Raw genomic sequence first — 6,313 nt, forward strand, 5'->3', positions numbered from 1 at the left:
TGCCGGGAGGGCCCAGCCTGCCCCCACCCGCGGGCGCAGCGCGGGCCCCCTCTCCAAAAAAAAAAAAAAAAAAAAAAAAAAAAAAAAAGGCAAGAAAGTCCTTTAAACATTTTAAAGTTAGTGTCATAAAGTTATCACCATTGGATGGGATTTCCAGACTTCCGTCCTCCTTTTCTTCTGTGTATTTTCTAGTTTTGCCACCTCTCTTAAAAGGTGACACCCAAAACATCTGTCTCTCTTTCATTTGTTTTACCCCATCTATTATCTATCTATCTGTCTATCTATCTATCTCTATCTTGCCATCTTGCTGTCCAACTATGTATTATTTATCCATCTAGTTTTAAATGCTTCTATGTTCAGAGTGCAAAATGCTGAATTTAGAGTGATGCATTAAGTCACAGTCTTGACTCAAAGGAGTTTATAAGTCACCATTGGAAACAGACACATAAGCAATCAAGTTGGTTAGTTTGAGTCTGGTTGGATGAAATAAAAAAAAAAAGAGAGAGAGAGACAGATCTGGTTTAATAAGAGTGTAAAGAGGTTCATGAAATTTTTTCTTAAGGAAAAAGTAATTTTTTTTTTTAGGACTAAATAATGTAAGGACTGAGCCAAACTAAAATTTTAGTATATGGAAGACTATGTATTAGGGTTTTGATATTGCTAAACAAAACAAAACAAAACCTGATTTTGGCCTACTAACTAGTGTATATCTTGGATAATCATACACTATCAGGTAACAGTCTCTTATTACCTTTACTTATATATTTTCAGTGACTAATTTTCTGTCGTAACAAGATAGACTTAGATTCATTGCAATCCACAGACATCTCAGGAAATTCACATTTAATTTGAGCTAATTTGTGCATGAATCTTATGTGTTTTAAAAACCTCATTAAATGTAATTATAGAATCTCACATTTGCTAAGGGAATTTCATCTGAAACTTTGTCCAAGAAAATTCTATTAGGAATTTAGACCTTCTTTGCACCTGTGCTCTTTCCTCAATCTAACTGACCTTACATTGGATCCTCAAGGTTTTCCAGAATCCCTAAAGGAAAACACACAAACAAACAAACAAACAAAAAAACTCTTCACAGTGTTATCAGATCATATTCTAAAACAGAAGAAAATATGCAGCTGCTTTATTTGGAGTATAATATTATTAACTCACTAATAATATTCTCTTCTCTAATTTTGTATCTTCCTTCCACCACATGGTGCCATACTCAGAGTAGTTTTTTGATATTAAGGAAGAGGAATCATAGCTAACTTGGTCTTCTGAATAGCCCACTGACAAATATAATGACATCCAAATACTCTTCCAATCCATTCTTCATTCCAGCAATATTCAGACCTCATCATCGGCTAAATCCAAGCAACGTGTGTGTGTATGTGGTTTTGCAACTGGGCAAATAATCAAAGCAGAGGAATGAATACAACCATCTGTATGGAAATTGGTAAACTGCAAATTGGTCCCCTAACTGGGATTAGACAGAATGCATGTTTTCCCCAGCCCTGCTTCTTTCCCAGAATTTCATATACATCAATAACAATGGCTTTCCTTCCTTCAGCTAAAGATGGAGAGAGAGAGAGATGCTTTAAAGTTGTCAGTGTCAGGGAGGGTTTGTCCTGCATAGTTATAAGCCTATTATTTAAAAGAACAAAATGAAGGCTTGTTTCCTACAGTGAATTTAATACTTTTTCTGCCTTGTATTATGGCGATAGTGCTGAAAAGTAGAATAAGAAAAAAAATGAGAGAAAAAAATGCATTTTTTAAACTCAAAACTAAGTTATAACCCTTTTTGTATGATGACTCTGCTGAGATATTTACTTACCAATGTAACTTTAAAAAAGCACAGTTAGAGACAAAGAATATTTGATAATTTTTCCTTTTATTTTATAGTTAATTTCCATTATTATGTGAAGTTTAGAAGAGTCTTCTAGAAGACTAATACAATAGAGTATGATAGGAATCCTGACAGTAGGGTACTCCTGATATGCCATTGTTACAAATGTATAAAGTATAAAATGATAAACCAAGAAAAACAGATAATAGTGATGATGCAGCTTGTATAATTAAATCCTAAAGTCTATTACTTACATAAACTGGAAAAAATGAGTTTGCATAATTTGGGGAAGGTAAAAAATAAAATATATGATTCCATATAGATGATTATGATATTCTTGTCTGTGAAAAAATTCTTATGAACATAAATATTATTTTAGTTATTTCTGCTTTTAAAATGTATGCTCTTTCAATTTAAAAGAGTACAATGGAAGGAAAAAGAATCTTGGCTTGAAAAGAAATGTCTTTTAATTTTACCGTGTGTTTTTGTTGTTGCTGTTGATTCTCCCATAAGCATAGTCATATAAGCAAGCTGTTTGGAAATAGTAATATATTGATATCATATTTTGGGACAGGATATTAATACTGATTGTAGTAGGTTGAATGATGGCTTCTCAAAAAGAAGTATGTCTAAGTCCTAACCCCCAATATCAATGAATCTGGCTCATTTAGAAAAGGTTTTTGGCAGATGTAATTGATCAAAAGATCTCAAGATGAGCCACATGAAGCTGAAGGCAGAGATTGGAGCAATGCATCTCCAAGCCAAGGAACACTAAAGATGGCTGACAACCATCAGAATATAGGAGAAAGGAATAGTACAGATTCTCCTTCAGAACCTCCAGAAAAAATCCCAACCCTGCTGACTTCTTGATTTTGGATTTTTAGCCTCCAGAACTATGAGAGAATATTTTTGTAAGTCAACTTTGTAGTAAGATGTGAAAGCCCTAGAAACGGAATACACCAATTTTTATATTACTGGCATTCAGGTATCATACTCAGCCTTCTAAATGAAAATTAGAAACAGTCATTTTACATCAACATACACTTCATAGAAAGCAACACACTAAACTCATGAATAAAAACAAAGTAAACAAATGAAATCACTCCAACCTTACAATAGGGTGTTTAGCATAGAAAAGGGGTAGCAAATTAGACCTCAGGAAAACATCTCTGAGGCACCTAACTTCTGATTTTCCTGGGATTTTTTTAACAGACTTTTTGTTTTTTTTTTTTTTTTTTTGAGAAGTTATGGGCTTACAACATTGAGCGGAAGGTACAAAGAGTTCCCATATACCCCTACTCCTGCCCCACTATCAACATATTGCACCAGAGTGGTACATTTCTGATCTTTTCACTCTTTTTATTGTTTTGCCTTTTTCCATAATGTCATACAGTTGGAAACATACACTATATCATCCTTTCAGATTGGCTTCTTTCATTTACTAATATGCATTTGAAGGTTCTTCCATGTCTTTAAAGGTTTGATAGCATATGTCTTTTAATGCTAAGTAATATTCAGTTGTCTAGATGTATTCACTTACTGAGGAACATCATGTTGTTTCCAAATTCTGTCAATTATGCATGAAGCTTTTATAAACATCTCTGTGGAAGCAAACGCAACTGGGTAAATATCAAGGAGCATGAGTGTTGCATAGCATGATAAGAGTAGGTTTAGTTGTTTTTTAAAAAAAAAAAAAAAAACTACCAAACTCTCTTTAAGTGGCTGCACCATTTCACATTCCTACATCAATAAATGTAAGTCCCTGTTTCTCCACATCCTCAATAGTATTTGGTGTTGTCAGTGACTTGGATTTTGGCTATTCTAACACGTGTGTCATGGTATCTTCTTCTTGTTTAAATTTGCATTTCCCTAGTGACATATGATGTTGAACATTATCTCATATGCTTATTTGCCCTCTTTATACATTTTTTGATAATGTTTCTCCTTATGTCTTTCGCCCATTTTTTTAAAATTAGGTTGTTCATTTTTTTGAGTTTCAAAGTTCTGTGTGTATTTTGGATAATTTTTTTTAACAGATATATCTTTTATAATTATTTTCTCCAAGTTTGTGGCTTATCTTCTCATTCTCTTGACATTTTCTTTCACAAAACAGTTTTTACATTTTAATGAAGTGCACCTTATCAATCATTCATTTCATGGACAATGTATTGGTTTTGTATCTAACCCAAGATCATACCCGAGGTCAGTTTGACTTTCTGTTATCTTCTAGGAGTATTATAGTTTTATGTTTTTATACAAACATAAATCTACTAACCATTTTGAGTTTTTTTTTTTTTTTTTGTGAAAGGTGTAAGGTCTGTGTTTAGTTACATTTTTTCCCTGGTGGACATCCAGATGTTCCACCATCATTTGTCTTTGCTCCATTGTATTGTCTTTGTTCCTTTGTCAAAAATCAGTTGTATTATTTTGGTATTAAGGTAACGTTGGGTCTTTTACTGATCTTCCTGCTGTACTCCACTGGACCATTTGTCTTGTTTTTCATTAATACCACACTATCTTGATTACCGTAGTTTTATAGTAAGTCTTGAAGTTGAGAACTACCAGTCCTTCAACACTGTGTTTTTCTTCAACATTATGTTGACTATTTTGAGCCTTTTATCTTCCCATACAAATTTTAGCATCAGTTTGTCAATATCCACAAAAATAGCTTTTGATATTTTGATTAGAATTGTTTTGAATTTGTAGATTAAGTTGGGAAAAATTGACATTGTGACAATATTGAGTCCTTCTATCAATGAGCATGAAACATATCTCTATTAATTCTTTTTTGTTTGTTTGTTTGTTTATTTGTTTCATCAGAGTTTTGGAGTTTCTGTCATATAGATCGTGTATATTTTATTTTTAGATTTATATCTGGGGCTTTTCTTCCTGGGGTGCTAATATAAATGATAAAGTGTTTTTAATTTTAAATTCTACTTGTTTATTGCTGGTATATAGGAAAGCAACTTTTGTCCATTAATCTTGTATTCTACAATGTTAGTATAATCATTGTTAATTCTATGAGTTGTTTTTGTTGGTTCTTTTGTATTTTCTATATAAATAATCATGTCATCTATAAAGAAAGTCAGTTTTATTTCTTCCTTTCTATGCTATATACATTTTATTTCCTTTTCTTGTCTTATTACATTAGTTGGGACTTCTAGTATGATGTTAAAAAGCACCAGTGAGATAAGACATGTTTATCTTTATTTCTGATCTTAGCAGAAAAGTTTTAATAGTTTCTCACCATTGTGATAATGTTAGCTGTAGTTTCATTGACCACGAACTTTATCAAATTGAGAAGTTTCCCCTTTGTTCCTAGCTTTCTGAGAGTTTGTTATTTTTTGTCAATAATAAGTGTTAGATATTGTCAAATATGGTTTCTATATGTACTGTTATAATCATGTGATGTTTCTTTTACAGTCTGTTGATGTGATGGGTTACATTAATTGATTTTTCAAATATTGAACCAGGCTTGCATACATAGGATACATCTACATTGTTATGATATATAAATTTTTTATAAATTATTGAAATCTATTTGCCATTATTTTGCTGAGCAATTTTTTATCTATGTTCATGAAAGATATTTGTTGATAATTTTTTTTTTCTCATTATATCCCTATCTGATTTGGTGCTATATTCTGGGACAGAATATATTCTGGGACAGAAAATTACAAAAATTTATCCCTTGGTTGTTTAGTACATATCCTATTGTTAATCAATGAGATAGAATTAAGAATAAAGGTAATGTAAAAACAGTATAGAAATTTAAGATACTACTTTTAATATTATAGTTTTGCAGTAGCAGAAATTAAGATTTATTTTTAGGTAAATCACAATGTAATATTAAAAAAGTGTGGTTTAGTTTTAGAAAATAAATGTTGATTACCAAGTATAAGAAAGTTAATAATGTGTGTTGTGTTATATATACTGTCAGCAAAGTAAGGGAAATTCATTTCAATTTAGAGCAATATTCAAAGAAAGTTTGAATCTAAGCTCATATTGAAAAATCCTTTTACCTATCATTTTTAAAAATTAAGTTTCTAGAGATATACTTACTTTTGTTAAATAAATATGTTTTAATAACTGAAAATCATCAGAAGTTTGAATTTCTCCACTGTGAACAATAAAAAACTTTTAAAATTAGTCATCATGGTTGAGCGCAGTGGCTCACGCCTATAATCCCAGCACTTTGGGAGGCCGAGGTGGGTGGATTGCCTGAGGTCAGGAGTTTGAGACCAGTCTGGCCAACATGGTGAAACCCTGTATCTACTAAAAATACATTTAAAAAAAAAAGGAAAATTAGCCGGGCATGGTGGCAGGTGCCTGTAATCCCACCTACTGGGGAGGCTGAGGCAGGGAAATTGCTTGAGTCCGGGAGGTGGAGGTTGCAGTGAGCTGAGATCGTGCCACTACACTCCAGCCTGGGTGACAGAGGGAGACTCTGTCAAAAAAAAAAAAAAA

Source organism: Rhinopithecus bieti, unplaced genomic scaffold (genome assembly GCF_001698545.2).
Source record: "Rhinopithecus bieti isolate Rb0 unplaced genomic scaffold, ASM169854v2 scaffold_2735, whole genome shotgun sequence".
In the NCBI taxonomy this organism is placed as follows: Eukaryota; Metazoa; Chordata; class Mammalia; order Primates; family Cercopithecidae; genus Rhinopithecus; species Rhinopithecus bieti.